We start from the raw sequence: 18,040 nt of genomic DNA, 5'->3' as shown, positions 1-18,040 counted from the left end.
TGCCACCCTCATTTTTGAGACTTGTACATTTCTTTGCTTCTGGTTTTAGCATTCTGGAATGAGAAGACCTTCTGGAACAGGATATAAGATCTCTGGGCCATATTCTTGGCTGGTACAAATAGCTATAGATTTACTGACCTCATTTTAGCTATTTGAACTTTGCCAGGTTAAAAACCTGGTGGCTTTCACCCTTTTGTTTTTACAGCCCCATAATTCAGGATTCCTTGTCCAATTCACTTTAAATTTTATAGAGAAATTGGCTACAAATCTAAACTAACAAATTTTGAGGCGGAGAGAACATATATTCTTGTCCATTTTAGATGGCAGGGTATTGTTTACAGCAAAAAATGGATTGTTACCTTAACATGGAAGATAAGTTGCTGCCCAGACTAAAGAAGAAGGGATAAAAACTTCTCCATGCATGAAAAGGTACACATGGTCACACTTGATTTTTGGACATTCTGTATGTAATGATTTTTCATCAACTTCTTGTTAGTGTTATAGAGAGAGAAAACATGGTCCTAATATCTCCTCATCCTTGCTAAAAAAGCTAATCTGGTTCAAATGATAATTTACCACAGATCAGGTTAAAATCCTACATTTATGTCAGAACTCTTGCATCTTAGTCATTTTTGCTTTAAACTCATACATCTTAGTCATCTCTGTTTTACACAGCATTCTATAAGCAGTCAGAGTTTAGTTCTAGAATATGAAATTTGCCAGTGAGGTTTTGGGTTTTGCCACATAGGACACCCAAGCAGAAAGGCCAGAATGTCAATCAGTGACATGCTGGTCTTCTAGACACATTTCTGACTTGAATGTAAGAGCCTGGCCGCCGGAGGTGGGAGGCAGCGGTGGGAAAGGGGGTGAGAGGGAAGCAGGTGGCAGGACACAGCCCCGCCGCCAGTTGGAGGCTGGGGCGGGAGGGAAATGGGTGGCGGGACTTCCCTGTTTGCTGCCCGGGAGGAGGAACGGCGGCGGTGGGGCCCTTTTTGGCTACCCGGTAAGGAGGGCCTGTGGCAGCGGTGAGGAACAGCCAAAAATGGCCACCTACTGCCTGGTGATGTAAAATGCTCAGTGTGGGTGGGCGGGGAGGGAGGGAAGGAATGGGAGGGGAGGGAGGATGGGTAGGAGGGAGAGGGAAGGAGGGCAAGAGAGAGTGGGGCAGGAGGGAGGGCAGGAGAGAGTTGGGCAGGAGGGGGAGGGAGGGAAGGCAAGGGAGAGTGGGGCAGAAGGGAGGGGGAGGGACAAGAGAGAGTGGGGCAGGAGGGAGGGGGAGGGGGCAAGAGAGTGGGGCATAGGCATAACTATAGGGGGCAGGGGGGGCACGTGCCCCGGGTGCCACTTGGCAGGGGCGCCAAAAAATGCCCCCGCCGATTTGCCGGGGAAATTTTTTTATTATTTATTTATTTATTTTAATTTTTTGCAGAGCAGTCCCCCTCCCCCGGTCCTGGTGCCCCCCCCATTGGCATTGCTCATCCAGCACTGGGTGCCGTGGCGTCTTCGTAGTACAAGTCTCTGACTCTCACTCCCAAGCGCGCCCCGCCACCAGTCGCTCATGCGTCGAGAGGAGGACATGCACCAGAGCAAACTTCCTGAACAACTCCCTCTTCTGAACAACTTCCTGAACGCCCAAACCAGTTCCCCTTTTTGCTCATTCAAGTCCTTCCCCCCCTATAATCTAACCACGTTTTAACTGAAAAGGTTCAGGGAGGGGGAAATGGGGGGATGTGGAACCTTGGGTTCCACATCCCCCCCATCTTTCCCTTCCTGGACTTTTTCACTATGTAATGCAAGCTAATTTAATTATATGTCATCATCAAAATGGATTAGCTGTTTCAGCCCATCAGGAAAGTCTAAACCTCCACCGATTTAATTAACCAGACTGAAAATCAGATGAACAGAGAATGTTTTAATGAAAGGTGGTATATAAATTTAACAATAAGTAAAACTATCATTAGGAGCAATTATCGATTACTTAAACATTGGTGCTGCCAAGCAATTTGTAAATAAAACTTGAAGCCCTTTGAAAATAAGCTGGAATTAATTGTAGGTTGGGCAGGGGGTGAAAGTATATACTTCTAAACATTTATTGTTAAATTTATATACCACCTTTCATTAAAAACAACCCCAAAGTGGTTTGGTTTTAGTCATGGATTTTAATTTTAATTGCTCTTTTTGTCAATGTGATGAAGATTATTTAAATTTGAGTGGTCTTAGGCAACCAATGTTGCATCTGAAATGCCATTTCATTTTTTATTGTCATAAATACTCTCCAACCAATTTAAATAGCAAAGGTGTATATTATCGCTTTATTCAATTGCAGGGAATCTCAAAAAAGCAGGATTTGCAACTAAGGCAGTGCATATCTTCTCTAAAATGGCCCTTTTATACTTTTTCTAACTTTGAAATCGTAACATAAAACAAAGCATAAATGCATAAATGCTTCCCCCTCCATTTGAAACCTTTTCTGGTGTAAAATAGCGCACAGTTTTGGAAAAGGGGAGTCTTTCTTTAACACCGGGAGAATAAGGAGTCTTTAGCACTATCACCCTAGTCCCTTGAATTACTTTGGAGTCCTTGGTTTTCGTTTTGTTAAAATACAGTCACTCACAAGGGAAAGTCAGGAACAGAACCAGGGCATGAGGGAGGGGCATCATAATCATAATAATCATCATTGCATCATAATTCTGATGTTTGAGATACAAGCCAACTTCACAGGGTTGTTGTGAGGAAAAACCTAAGTATGTAGTGCATTTTGAAATTTTTGGTAATTTTTGTAATTGTTGTAATTTTTAAAATAAAAGTTTTCTGAAACATGTGTGTCAGTCAGATGTATGTTGGGGGGGCGGCTGGGGGGGCGCAATTTCAGTGCTTGCCCCGGGCGCCATTTTCCCTAGTTACGCCTCTGGAGTGGGGCAGGAGGGAGGGGAACAGCTGACCCCAAAGAGCACAAAGATGCTCTGTGCGGTTCGGCTAGTTAAGATCTAAAACTAGTCAGTACTTTGAATATTCTGCATGTTTTGGGTGGAAAAACCACATGTTTTGAAGCAAGGACCACACACTCTCCATTCAAAATATGAGAGAGAGAGAGAGAGAGAATCTAATTCATGCAATCATTTGAATCCAGGTTTAATGTGGGTTACCAACATTGTCGTGATTGTGTGAATCTATGGCAGGGTAGTTTGTAGCCCAAGATTCCCACCATGGGATGGGTTCACACAATTATGCAAATGTTGGTAACCCACATTAAACCTAGATTAAAATGACTGTGTGAACAAGGCCAGAGAGTAACTGCAATTGCCAGAGAGTTGGTGAATTTTTGACATTTAATGAGAATTCTTAAGATTTTAGAACAACCATTGGGAAATGGACATGTTTTTGCCATTAGGCTTGATTTAGACATTTACTCATGGCATATAAAAGGCCCTTCACTGTTAAATGTTGGTTGACATTTGGAAATATGCTAAAGTCACTCCGTGGGCTTTTACATTTACCACTGCCAGTATTTTCTGAAATTCCCCCAAGTCTCTTAAAATTTGAATGCCATCATTCATTAAATTTCTGACACATAAGATACACCTATCTGACAATCTTATTGATTTTTAAAAGCTTATTTTAAAAATTGCAATCCCGTCTTTCTGACTAAAAGGCCCTCAAGGCAGCTCACAAAATTCCAACAATAATGCAATAATAATGCAATCTCTAAGACAACCAATAAGAAGCAGTTTCCAGTTCTATTGCTTCTGGCCAACCAACCAGAGGACATAAAATCACCAAGAGTAAAATGAAAAACTGGAATGACTGAAAAATTATTCCAGTTTGATTTATTTCTTTCATGGATGACAAGCTGTATGGGCTACTGAAGCATGAGGGGCAGCGGAGAAAAGAGCGTTGTTGGAAAGCAGCGGCGGGGGGCGGGGAGGCCCTCTGTACCAAGAATTATTCATAAAAGCAATGGGGTTAAGAGGAAGCTGTTGAGATAGCTAGCCCTTGCTACCAACAGAGGGAGCTGCAGCAGTAGCATTATCTGACTTGGTGAGAGACTGGAAACAGGATCAGGGTACTAAGGGAGGAGTCTGTGTCACTGCAGCATAGCATTTTCAATAAAACTTGAGTAACAGCATCTAGGCCTCTGTATTCATTGAAACCCTGCACTAGAAACAGAAGGGACGAGGCCTGCAGTAGAGTCAAATGTCACTCTCGAGCTAAGCTCTTCACATAAGATAGTTTATGTTACTATAGCTCTATAAAATGCAGTCTACGTTGCTTCTACAAAGCATTATCTAAGACGATCATGTAGCATTTGTGTGGTGAAAGCATTTCTGCAGATGCAAAATATTTGGCTGGAAAGTGAAGGGGGTGGAGAGAGAGAGAGAGAGAGAGAGAGAGAGAATGAATGCCAATGTTTCCTGCAAGAATAATTTTACATATTCTATCCTGATTTAATTCCTAATTCGCTGCCTGTCAATTCTCTCTTGTCTTTATAAGCATCAGAAGCAAAGTGTCTAAAGCAAAAGTTATTGCATTTTCACTAAAACCTTAATACACGCGCAAAGGCTTTTTGTACTTTAATGTTCAAAAAGGTGCACGTTCCAGCTACCATCCCCCTAGCAACAGCCTGTATCTTTTCTCATTATAGGCAGCGGTCCAAAACCAATACAAATTAAATAAATATCCCGCTGAGAGCTGTACTTTTGAAAGTAGCCTTATTGCTGTGCAGATGTGCGCTATCTAAAACTGGCTTAAACATCTTTTGGAGCTCTTTTTTTTTAAAAAAATTATATTTAAACTAAAAGAAAAAGAAATTAAAATCTAAATATTATCCTGGAAGGAAGTGTTTGCATTGGTGCACTTTGATTTCATTTCTCCCCCAGCATGGCGTGGACTTTCATCCCATAATGGTTCTTCTTTGTTAATCTCTCCCCTACCCCAACACCACAACCCAAACCGGCAGGGAAAGATCTTGACTGATAAAAAGGCTAATCGGTAGCTCCATTTACAGATCTGTATTAAAGGATACAGTGTGATTTTGCTTAACATCTTCTTACTACTGCAGTCTCAATCAGGACATTTTTGGCATAAGAGGCCTTGCCAGATGGAAGATAAAACTCCACTTTTATGGATATTTTCAGGCAGAGGAAACATTTGGTTTGCATCAGTTCTAAATGAATAATATTTATTGCGTGAACAATTTTGTGTTTTATAGGCAGGCTAAGAAGAAGAACAACAGAAAGGCTCTGCCTATTACATAATTTTTTTAACAAGATGCTTTTTTCCAAAATAAAAATCTGCTAACAGCCAGCAATTTGGAATTATCAAGTGGTTTGAGGCGTTTTGCTCAAATATTGCAAGCCATGGATTATTTACATAACAGAAATAAACAAACAATGGACACAGTTTGGATGTATTTTAAATTTTATGTTATTCGTTACCAGAAATCAAATGACACAGCATGGTTTGGGGAACCCAGAGTGCTACAAATCCCAAACATGTCAAAATGAAACATTTTATCTTTGGCACAGAGCACAGTGCAAAGAAAGCAGGCATGATCAAATGAACGTTGCTTCTCACTGAATTAATTCTCACTGAATTAATATGGGCCTGTCATGCAAGCTTTACTGTGGCAAATGAATAAATGGCTATAGACCCTCGGGGACATAAATGTGTGATGCTCAGCGCAGTTCCAGAGAAAGGGAAAACTGACAAAAATTGCCCCACTGTGCATGAGCACCCACACTTCAACAACAACAACAACAATTTATATACTGCTTTGCAATAAACGTTTCCAAAGCGGTTTACATAGCGAAATGATAAAGAAATAAGATGGCTCCCTGTCCCCAAAGGTCTCACAATCTAAGAAGAAAGAGACATACACCAGCAACTGTCGCTGAAGGTACTGTGCTGGGGTGGATAGGGCCTGTTACGCTCCCCCTGCTGGATAAAGAGAATCACCATGTTAAAAAGGTGCCTCTTTGCCCAGTTAGCAATTGGTGAGCCATCTTTTCTCTGCACATGCAGCAGTCAGGATGTTGGCCATTGATTTATATTCCTGCTTGGCCACTGATTTTTAACTGAGGTCATGTCAACAAGGATTGAAAGTTGGTGTACTCACCGACTTACATTGGTGCCCCCCTTCTAAAGTGCAAGTGCTCATGTGCAGAGGCGGTGGTTTTTGCTGCTCTCCTCTCCCCTCAGAAGCACTCTGAGCAATGCATAATTATTTACTTGAGCCCTGTGCAAAACTCAGGAACATAACTACATGTTGCTCAGAGTGCTTCTAGGGAAAAGGGAGATAAGTGAAAAATCTCCCCTCTGTGTGCACTTCAGAAGCAGGGATGCCACTACTGTGGCCATGCAGCCTTTTGCTGTGCACATGCAGCTTTGGTCAGGGTGTCAGTTAGTCCAAATTCTGAGCCTGTATGTTCTCTAAAAGCTGATGCATCACACAGAGGCATGTACCTTGTGCTCATCTGCCTATCATGGGGCTGCATAACTTTGGCCCTCCAGCTTTTTTTGAACTACAGTTCCCATCACCCCCCAGCACTATGGCCAATAGTCAGAGGCAAAGGGAGTTGTAGTCCAACATTTGCAGGTGGGCCAACGTTGTCCAGTCCTGCTCTAGAACATTGTAAACATTCCATGGGCACTGTCCACCTATCTTGTGATAAGCAAACAGTGACCATGTTTTCTGAACGTCACAGCATTTTAAAGAAGCCTAGACAGAGTCACTCTTACCCCTGGACCTTGGGGACCCAGTCTGTGGCCTCCAAGTTCCAGGAGAGCCTCTAAAGCCCCAGGGGGGCCCTCCTGACACCATTCCACCCCACACCCGACCTGCCACTGCCCTGGGGTGCCAAACTGCAGCACCAAAAACTTCAAGAATTCTAGCTGCGATGTGCACGGTCAAGGGGTGGAGGTAAGCCGAGCAGTCCTGCCCCACCCCTGGGGTTGGGGTGGCGGGAGGAGTGGGAGCAGCCGCTGGGCCTAACTGGCCAGGCAGCCTTGAGCACTGCAAGGCGCTCCAGTGCACCTGTGTAGTTAGAACAGAGTGCCGCAAGCCTATGACATTGAGGTTTTCAACACTCTATTCTGTGCAGGTGCACTGGAGCACCTCACAGTTCTCAAGGGCCGCTGGGATGAATGGTGAGGCCCAGCAGCTGCTCCTGCTCCGCCCGCCACCGCCACCACCATGGGGGTGAAGGAGGTCTGCTCGGCTCAACCCCACCCCCTGGCCGCACACATGGAGGCTAGAATTCTTGAAGTTTTCAGCACCATGGTTCAATACTGTGGGGCAGCAGCAGGGTGGGGTGGTGGCAGGCCCCTGGGCCTTTGGAGCCCCCCCACCCTTTTGGTGTGGTGGGGCAGTGGCGGCATTCTTCTGGGGAGGCCCTCCATGGGGAAAATTCTGGTTTAACTTTAAAAAAACCTTTTAACTTTTTAATTTTAATTTGTGGTGGGGGAGCTCTGAAGCCCTTTAAGTCCGGGCACCAAAATTACCTAGGTGTGCCCCTGAGCTCAGACTATGGGGCAAGAGAATTAAGCAAGAGCAAGCCCCCCAATCTGGCCATGTCCTTGCTCTGTGGAATATTTGGCATAATGATTAATGCAACCCTAAATGTGAATGAAAAGCTTCTGCTGTTTGGATGAATTTTGCATGAGCTTCTAAAATTCATAACATTTTCTTCCAAAGGGACTTCACAGTTTGTGATTCAGCCAGGAGCCCTGTTATGTCTGACACTTAGATGGGCATGTTGAATATGCCTGGGGTAAAACTGTACCCATCTCTTTTCCACAGGAGACTGGATTGGATAATGTTAATGATGTGAAGCTGGAAAGGAAGAGAAGAGGTGGGGATATGGCTAGTCACTCCATTAAAGTTCAATTCCAAACAACATCAGAGTTATTTTGACATGTTCCGTGGGACCTAATATTGATTTTCAGCTTAATTTGGAATGCAGTTTGATAAACAATTATTGGCACTGAGATATGTTGTTGTTGGAAACTCTAACATGTACAGTCAGGTTGTGTTTCCCCCATGGTTTAAAGTATGGCACTTTAAAAAAAATGTTCATAAAACATCTGCTAGCAATTAGGGAGCAACATATCTAAGACATATTAAAGTGCACTCTTATTAGTATTTCAGCAATAAAAGTGAGGTTTTCTGTCTGAACGGTCTGTACTTTCATGCATTGGCCAAGCTTCTGAAATGTGCAAATACTTCTCAATAAACCTTCATTGTCTCAAAAATATAAGAGAAGAATATGCCTTAAATGTTCATGACTATGCCAAGGAAGTGAAAAGTAGCGGGGCGGGGGGGGGGAGTTTCAGCCTGCTCAGGTCCTGCTACATGAACCATAACAGAGGTGCTGCATTTCACATGACATGAATGCCCTTGCAAAACTAAGCGTGTAGGGCTAAGTGGTTCTAAGTTAGACCTGGCTTCAGTCAACTTATGAGGAAAAGCAGGGTAGGGAAGAGGTAAATAAAAATTGCCAGAATGTCAAAAATGCAACAAGAATACAGTAGTGAGCAGTTAGATTACGATTGGCACCAAGATTTCTTCTCTAAGTGAAGTTTCTGAGAGGGTTTCTCCATTTATTTATTCATTTATTCATTCATTCATTCATTTCATTTCATTTATAAACCACCCCATCCAGAAGCTCTGGGCGGTGTACAACAACTTTTAAAAAAGACATAAAACCCACAATTCAAACACAATGCTAAAAACAATATAAAAACAACTCAAAAACGATTAAAACCATTTAAAACAAATTAAAATACTTTGAAAAAACAACAGCACTTTACAAGCCTTGGAAGGCCAGGCCAAACAAATAGGTTTTTAGGGCTCTCTTGAAGACCGACAGCGAGCCTAAACTGCGGATAACTGCTGGGAGTGCATTCCATAGACCAGGAGCAGCTACCAAAAAGGCCCGGTTCCGAGTCGCCACCAGACGTACCAGTGGTAACTGGAGATGGACCTCTCCAGATGACCTCAACAAGCGATGGGGATCATACCAAAGAAGGCGCTCTCTAAGATAACTCAGACCCAAGCTGTTCAGAGCTTTAAAGGTAATAACCACTTATCTATGGTTGGACTGAAATTTCACATAAAGGGACATTCAAAGTAAATTTCAGGGTTCCTCCAAGGAGTAACTTCTGAGAATTTTCAGGGGATGCCAAATGAATTTCTATAAGACCAAAAAAGTTTCTCAGGAATAGATCTATAATAGACCGTAATAAATCAGACAGGTAATAATAGATCAGATGGGTTCCAATAATAGATCAGACAGGTTCCAAGAACCCGGACCTCCTTTGTACTCATTTCCCAGACAGTATTTTCTGGCTGAGTGCATCTATTTTCCTTTCTCTCCCTCACTGGAGAGAGAGAAAAGCAAAAAACCTGCACTAACCAGCAAACGCTAGCTGAGAATGAGCTACAGAAGGCTCCAATGGCCCTTCCGGGGCACTGACCATGCCCCCTTGTGCACGATATCATGTGCAAAGGGGCATGACCAGAGCCCAGAAAAGGCCATAGAACCCTCCAGAGCTCATTTCCAGCCAGCCTTTGCTGACTGGTGTATGTGTGTTTTTTCTTTCTCTCCCTCCAACGAAGGAGAATGGCTGGGAATGAGTTGCATGGGCCCTCTGGCCACGCACAAGGGACATCACTGGCACACACACTGCATGTACCCAGCAGGACTGTGGGGATGGGAACACAAGCCCCCATTTCCCTGGCTACACTGGCGTCAGGAAAGAGTAAAGTCCCCAAGTTGCTCAGACAGTGAGCAAGCCTGAATTGGAGCCAAGGGAGTATCAGTTGACCTGCTGTGGCCTATTAGTGTTATGGGGCTTCCCTATAATTCTCCTTTTGGCTACAGCTTGGTGGTGGCACACAGGAAGATTACCACTGGATAATCCCACAGTTTGGGTCTGCTTCATGTGCAGCTTCTGATTCTAGCTCCATTCACACATGCACACTCTGTGTATAATGGCTGACATACTGCGTAAGGATGTAGTAAGAGAGCTGCCTAGCAGAACTTCCCAACTAACTTCACCAGTGCAGTGGGGAAGGGGCAATTTCCTGTGCTTTCCTCCTTCCCAAGGAACTCCTCTGTGCCCACTTAAAATATGTCCCTGAGGGTTCACAGCCTTTGGGGACATATTTTCAGGTGGCACCGAGGGCATTCTGGAGAAGGGGACAGTGTCAATAATTGCCCATTCTCCAGTGCGCCAGTGCAGTTAGTTGGGAAGATCTGTTAAACTTGCTGCACCAATGCATCCTTGTTCTGTATATCAGTCAGTGTACACTCATAAAGATCTGTACGCATGTACAGTTATTCATACGTTATGTTCAACACACATATGGTATTACACCTCCTATATTCATCCTGCATTTGAGGGGACTTGTGCCCAGGTTCACATTTAAAATGAACACATGTACAGTCATTAGGAATGTGCACGAACCAGTTCAGTGGTCTATTTACAGACTGCCAAACCGGTTCGAAAGACTGACATTCAAGCTGGTTGGAAGGTGTGTGTGTGGGGGCGGGGTGGGGGTAGCTTTAAGGTATGGGGAGGGTGTCCTTACCTCCTCCGCCGTGTTTCCCCCTTCAACGATTCTTCCAAAACTGCTGTCGTGGGGCGGCTGTATACCCTCTTGCTGCCCTGGTCAGTGTAATACCAAAAGTGGCCAACATGCGTGGAATTAATGGCACATGCGCTGGCCACTTCCGGTATTATGCTGATCGGAGGGGCAAGAAGGTATACAGCTGTCCCGCAACAGCGGTTTTGGACGCAGCGCAGGTGGGGGAAGTATGGCAGGGGAGGTAAGGACACCCTCCCCGCACCTTAAAGCTACCCCACAACTCCTGGGAGTGCACAGAACCGGTTCCGTGCATATCCCTAACAGTCATTCATACAAAAAACATAAATGTTTGTAACTGTACAAAAGTTTCTGCAATGTCTGAGCAGGTGACTCTCCCACTCTTTTGGCAGAATACCAGTAATCACTGTGGCAGTGAACAGCCACAGGAGGAATTAATTTGAAGGTACATTGGGGCGGGGGTTGGACAGACAGTGCAATGTGTGAACTTTGTGCCCTTTGAAGCAGTGACAAAAGTGAGGGCACAACTTTGCAGCCTCCGAACCAGCCTCCAAGATTAGCAGGTTGGTTTTGGTGCAGCACCACCCTAGGAAAAGGAAGAGCAAGCCATACTTCTGTAACCGTCACATAAATGAAAAATGAAAGAGTTAGGGTGCTGCTTCTCGTTAAACAGAGGCCCATACTTTTGTTTCCCATTCACTGTAATTTTTCTCTGTGGGTCAATTCACTCTTTATACACCCGATCTCTTTGCTTGGTTTCCTGAGCTACACTGAGAAGATAGTAAAAACAGAGAGGGAAAATGGTCCTTGACCACGTGCTGTCCATCTTTTCACTTTCCTTACTGTACTGTTGTGAATCTTACCCATTTTGTTGCACCTTAGGGCCCAATTCAATGAAGAGAATTGATTTTTTGGTACTTCAGTGGCCATGAGTGGAAACTGGAGATATTATTTTTTATTGAATACAATCCTCAGAGCATGAGCTCTCAAGCTCTCTTCAATACACTGTAATAAAGTAATACCAACATTTTCAAGCTCTCTATAACTTCATTACTCTGAGTCTCTTTGGGATACTGTCATTTCTTACCCACAGTTTTTCATGGATGGTGTATTTCATGTGCATTACTGTCGGCCAAGGGTCCTTTCCTTCTTGAGTATGCACCTGCGTGCATTCACAGAAACAGTTTCATGGCTGTCTGCTTCCCTCTGATGGAATTTCTGCATCAGCTATTTTCCCATGATATGACCCACAATATGAGGCAAATGGCCAAGGCAAATGGCAATGCCTTGCATAAGACGTCTGTCACCATCTGGATTAAAGCAGCCTTTATAACCTTGCTATTAAGAGAGGATCCAATGATCAGCTGGGCTGGATGGGGTCAATCTAGGGCAGGCCTGCTTAACTTTGGCCCCCCAAGCTGTTTTTGGACTACAGCTCCCATAATCCCCAGTCACAGTGGCCAATAGCCAGGGACTATAGAAGTTGTAGGCCAACATCTTCAGGAGGGCCAAAGCTGAGCAGGCCTGAGAGCTCTGTTGTAGGCTGTGGTGGTTCATGTTGACACTAAGACCCTGGTAGCATCAATTCTCAGCTGCAATGTCTCATAGTGACCACTGGGGTGGTTAGGGTCATGGATAAAAGTGCTGGACCCCTCCCACTTTGTTCTTCCAGTGTTAGTCTCCATTTTGTCTCTCCAGAGATGGTTGGTTTTGGTCTCTCTCTTCAGCCATGAGTTACAGCTGAAATTAAGCTGCAGGCTTTTTTTTACATTTGTTTGTAAACTTTTCTTTAAATAAATCCTTGTAGTTCTTCAATACTAAAGAACTATCCTCTTGCTTTGCTGCTTTCTCAACAAACTGGTTTTGCTCTGCTACTTGGGGGCTGAACTGCCATTTCCCCGCTACAGTTCAGCTCTCTGCCATATGCGGCAACAGTGTGAAGAGTTTAAGGTTCACAGCCTCAATCCAGGTGACCCCTGATACTACATATGTTTTTAGCTTGCAGAAGAGGGGGAGGCGTAATAGCAGTCTGGGCAGCTTCACGGGATTGCCCCAAAGTGAGTAGAAAGTAAGTAGAAGGGAGCCGGAGGTTTCTGGAGAGTGTGTGCTCCCAGTGACTGTGTCTGAAGCTGCCAACGGGGCAGAGGGAGCTCACTTGCTCAGTTGCAGAGGTAATGTGTATACTGGGCCTTACAAAGCAAGTGTAAGAAGGGGAAAGCCAAAACTAATATTACCATACTGTGATCATTGCAACTGTGAGTATAAGGATTCATTTGAACATTGTAAAGAAACAAGGAAAGCAGACCACTAGGCATGGCATCTGATCTGTGTTTGATCTCCCACAGGTTTTCAAAAGTAAAAGAGCAACCATGGGGGTGAGGAGGAGACCAATTTCCTGATGAAAATGTGCCTCCCCAAAAAGCCGTTCTTCTCACTGGGCAAAATATAGAGGTATATATCCTTGGTGCGTGATGTGAATGTATAAAGAACCCAAGCCTTTCTATTTCCTTGGGAAGCTAAAAATATATCTCACAGACAGCCTATTTGTTATCATTAAGTGTGCTTGTTAAATTGCAGTCCTTCATGGGAAATCAAGTCTAGAATTTAGTACATTTGTTGTATGCTTCAATCTAAACCTATAATGTGTTAGATAATAATTCAGCTGGACACTAGTGGCTCATTTCATCACTTAATCTGATGTACTTGGTTTTAAGTGGATTTCTGCTGAGAGCTTGCAAACAGCTAATTGCAAGAGTGAAAACCACTTTCTTTTGGAATAGACCTATTATCCACTATAAAGAAGTATTCCAGCATAACCAGTATGAGAATTCCAACACAACTACTTTCAGGATTAAAGCCTTGGGATTAAGGATCTATGCATTTGTTCTCCATACCTGATTTCCTCTGGGAAGAGTGGTGTACCCTAGCCCTCCTCCTATGCCAGCCCTCCTCCGATGCCAGCCCTCCTCCAATGCCAGGGGTGGGCAAACCTAGCCCTCCAGCTATTGTTGAACTATAACTCCCATCATCCCCAGCCCCAAGTGGCTGGGGATGGTGGGAGTTGTAGTTCAACAATAGTTGGAGGGCCAGGTTTGCCCACCCCTGTTCTGTGCTCTCCAACCTGCCATCACACAGGGTTTCCAAGGTTCCCGGAGTGCCTCCAATGTATAGCACAAGTGTGGGGATGATCTTATGTTACCTCCTCAGTTCTAAGCTCAGGAGACACTATGAGAACCTCAGAAGAACTTCATTACAGCACAGATGAGTCTCAGCCCTTCTCCTAAGCTTGAACTTGGGGAAGGGGACTATCCTTGATGTTGTGCTGCACTTTGAAGGTGCTCCAAGAGCCTCAGAAATCCAATGGGAAGCCTCAAAAGGAACTGGTGAACACAGATTTGGGGTGGCTAATAAGCAGCTAACAGGCCCATGCCCCTGCTTGGGCTGCAATTAGGGATGTGCGCAAAATGGATCTTGCGTTCCATTCCAAGATTGGAACACAATGTAAGATCTGCGGAACATTCCATCGGTACAACCAGTCAAGCCAGTTGTTCCGACAAAACAATCCCATTCCATCGGACCATTCAATGGTTTAGGAATCCAAAATGGCACTCTTCTGGCCTCTGCGCACGTGTGGCACCCATTTGCCTGGTGGTGCTGACTGTGCAAGTGGCCACTACGCATGTGCAGAGGCCAGAGGAGTACCATTCCGGAGTCCAAAATGGTGTTTGAAACATTCCGGGTGTTCTGAGCTTGGAACGAAGTAATTCAATTCTGAGCTTGGAATGGGCCCCTCATTTGCAGGGCATTCTGTCCTGAGGTCGGAACACTTGGAACAGCCCAGTTCATGGTCGGGATATTCCGACTGCGAACCATGTTGCACATCCCTAGCTGCAATCATGCACACATTTAAGTTGCCTGAATTCCATATGAGCCTCACATGAAGCCAGACCATTGGTTTAGCTCAACCTTGCTTATGTTGATTGGCAGTGGCTCTCCAAGAAATCAGGCAGGGATTCTGCTGCTGCCCCCAACCCTATTAGTGGAAAATGGCAGGGAATTAGCCTTTTATATTCAAAGCATGTGCATTGCAGCTGAGCCATGGGCCCTTCCCTTTGCAGGCTGGTTGAGCTGAGTCTGGCCTCTACTCCTCCACTGCTCATTAGGGTGCTACCGAGCACCACGATGCCAGAGCTGGTCCTTGACAGCACAGACTTCCAATGGCACGTGCTGTTCTGGCACATATTTCCAGGGCCAGATCTTGTAATACAGCATCAGCCCCACAAACACACAACACAAAAAGCTAAGAATGAGCCATTTATTTATTTATTTATTTAGACACCCACCTTCTCAATTCTTGTGGTAACAAGCATGAATTTTCCCCTTTGCTAAGCAGGGTGCACCCTGGTTGCATTTGAATGGGAGACTACATGTGAGCACTGTAAGATATTCCCCTTAGGGGATGGAGCTGCTCTGGAAAGAGCAGAAGGTTCCAAGTTCCCTTCCTGGCATCTCCAAGATAGGGCTGAGAGAGATTCCTGCCTGCAACCCTGGAGAAACCACTGCCAGTCTATGTAGATCAGGGCTGCTGAAATTCAGACCTCCTGCAGATGTTGGCCGACAGCTCCCATAATTCCTGGCTGTTAGCCACTGTGGCTGGGGATTGTGGAAGCTGTAGTCAAAAAACAGCTGCAGTGGGGAGGGGGGATAAGTTGAGCCGGCCTGGTGTAGACAATACTGAGCTAGAAGGACCAAAGGTCTGGCTGGGTAGGAGGCAGCATCCTATGATCCTATGACACATACTGCAGGGTATCTTCAAGCCTACCGCTGTATTCTTCTAAACCTCTTGAAAACAGCTGGGGAAAACAAATAAAATGTCGAAAGAGCTCAAAGGAGCCTTTAATAATGTTATACCCATACATGGAAGTCTGGTGTTGCTGGAAGCAGCTGTCACATCAGGCAGGGCGATGGGGGGGAGGAACTCTTGCTTCCTACCATGTGGTAGTGGAGTTGGTACTTGATAGGGATGTGCACAGAACCAGGTGGGGGTTATTCGATGGCACCAAGGGTGCTGCTTTAAGAGTGGGGGAGGGTGCACTTACCCCTCCCTCCACTCTTCCCCCACTGGCACTCCTTTATTCCAGAGTTAATTGGGGCAGCAGAGTACCTCCCTGCTGGCCCGTTGCCCCCGTTGTCTGGACACAACCAGAAGTATCCGCTGCACCTGCACATGCCGACACAGGCACGTGTATGTTGTGCCATCACACGTGCGCATCCAATGTGTGTGCCCAATGTGTGCGCCCAACGTGTGTGTGCCTGTGCCGGCGTGCACAGGGACAGCAGATACTTCCAGTTGTATCTGGACAATGGGGGCAATGGGGCGGCAGGGAGGTACTCTACCACCCTGATTAACTTCTGAATAAAGGAGCGCCGGCAGGGGAAGAGCGGAGGGAGGGGTAAGTGCACCCTCCCCTGCTCTTACAGCAGCACCCCTGGCGCCATTAAACCGGTGGAAACGGCTGCCTTTCAAACCGGTTTGGAGACCCATAAAGGGCCTCTGAACCAGTTCTGTGCACATCCCTAGTTCTTGGTAAGGCTGTTGGCTGATCTGGCCTACTGAGAAAGGCATTTGGAAAATTTCAGAGTACAAATGAAACAAAAGAATTTTGATGCAAGATGAGTGCCTTACACATAAAGCTTGAGTGGTTAAAAAAAAAAAAAGCGCAGTGGTAAAGTGGTAAAAGCGCAGTGGTAAAACTGCTGCAGTGGTTAAAAAAGCGCAGTGGTAAAGCGCAGTGGTAAAACTGCTGCCCTGTAACCAGAAGGTTACAAGTTTGATCCTGACCAAGGGCTCAAGGTTGACTCAGCCTTCCATCCATCCGAGGTCGGTAAAATGAGTACCCAGAATGTTGGGGGGCAATATGCTAAATCATTGTAAACCGCTTAGAGAGCTTCCAGCTATAGAGCGGTATATAAATGTAAGTGCTATTGCTATTGCTATTGCTATAAATGCTTTGCCCCCTTTACTTGGAACATATTTCAGTGCTGGCATGATTGGGCAACTGCTTGAGTTCATGCCCCCACTCAAGCTGCCCACTGGGCCTCCCTTTGCAGATGCAGTCTAATGATATCATCGCACTATGCTGCCGCATCCCAGCAACAAGAAGTGTCAGTGTGGTGGCATTATTAGACCATTTCGGCAAAAGGAGGCACAATGAAGGGTCAAGTGGATGGTGAGCAACAGCAGCTGCCAAGGCAGGTGGGCCCTATGCCCATGGGGTGTGGCAGGATGTGGCCCATGGGCATCGGTGAGCATCGGTGGCCTGGGTGCTATGGCACCCTCTCTACGTCTTATAGCTGCACGGCTGGTGCAGTGACTCTTTCAGAGCCCACCCAGGTAGGAGGGAGCCCACGGAGGTCAATTTGCCAAGGGCCCCCTGAAATCTGGTGTTGGCCTGCTATGTTTCGAAGTACGCTCAGAGTCTCATGTCCTTGGTGCTCATTATATCAGTGAGACATATTTCTAACTATGTGGGTGCCAGCCATACCAGACTTCATAGTCATATATACAAAGCACCAAAGCTTCTGACTGAAAGAGCAGCATAGCTGCCTTGTACTTTTGATAAACCGTGTCCCTCCCTGTAGTTGATTATTTAAAGAGGGGTTTTTTGAAAAGAAAAGAAAAGAAAAGAAAGAAATATTTTCTGTTTAGGGAGAATTTTGACTGGAGTGACAGAAGCCATGATTACTGGGGTAAGGGGAAATCTCCTGCAGGTATTAGTCTTATCGTAAGAAGTGCCAAAGGTCACTGTGGCACTTGTGATGTGGAACCATGATGAAATACTATGGGAAAAAAGGCAAGTCCCACAGCAACAGTGTATGCATTTGGTGGTCACAGCTATGCACCACTTGTGATCAATGGGTGTGAAGTCAGGGTCAGGGCTGCCGCAGCGGGAGATGCAGGCACTTCACAATCTAGCCGGGCCCCAACGAGGCGGCTGAATTTCCACGATTCATTTATCATAAACTAGCAATTTGCAAATGTTAGCACTTTCCCCACAGATCACGAACACTGAGTGACTTTAATAAAAGAGAGCAAGAGAGAGAGAAGGAAACCTATATAATTAACACTACTTCTTGGAACTGCTTTAATTGGGAAAGTGTTACCTTTGGTAAGTAATTGCCATGCAGGTTCTCATCTGGCTTCCAGATTCTGTTGTTTTATATCAGTTTTACATCAGTTAATTAGCCACTTGTCTCTGTTCCTGGTATTTTCCCTCCTTTTATCCTTAATTGTTGCTCTGAGATGATTTCCTGTTTTGTTTGACTCTGATGATCATTAAAAGCTTGAGCGCTTCCATTCATTTAGCTTAGTCACTTTTAAACTTTAAAGAGCTCAAAGGAGAGGAGACTGAACAGCTCGAGAATAGATGTAAC

At 45.2% G+C, this 18,040-nt stretch overlaps 1 long non-coding RNA gene across 1 annotated transcript in view; it reads left to right on the top strand.

Annotated features, from left to right (window-relative positions):
• LOC128325132 (uncharacterized) overlaps window positions 1–17,773 on the top strand; it is a 66,123-nt gene extending 48,350 nt beyond the window's left edge. The window contains exons 2-3 of the long non-coding RNA XR_008307276.1: window positions 12,952–13,057; window positions 17,666–17,773. This is a non-coding gene — a long non-coding RNA (uncharacterized LOC128325132). The remainder of the gene's footprint in view (window positions 1–12,951; window positions 13,058–17,665) is intronic.
• Window positions 17,774–18,040: the final 267 nt, after the last annotated feature.

Source organism: Hemicordylus capensis, chromosome 4 (assembly GCF_027244095.1).
Source record: "Hemicordylus capensis ecotype Gifberg chromosome 4, rHemCap1.1.pri, whole genome shotgun sequence".
NCBI classification, from domain to species: Eukaryota; Metazoa; Chordata; class Lepidosauria; order Squamata; family Cordylidae; genus Hemicordylus; species Hemicordylus capensis.
The sequence above is the reverse complement of the archived record's forward strand: the minus strand, read 5'-3'. Positions and strand labels throughout refer to the sequence as shown.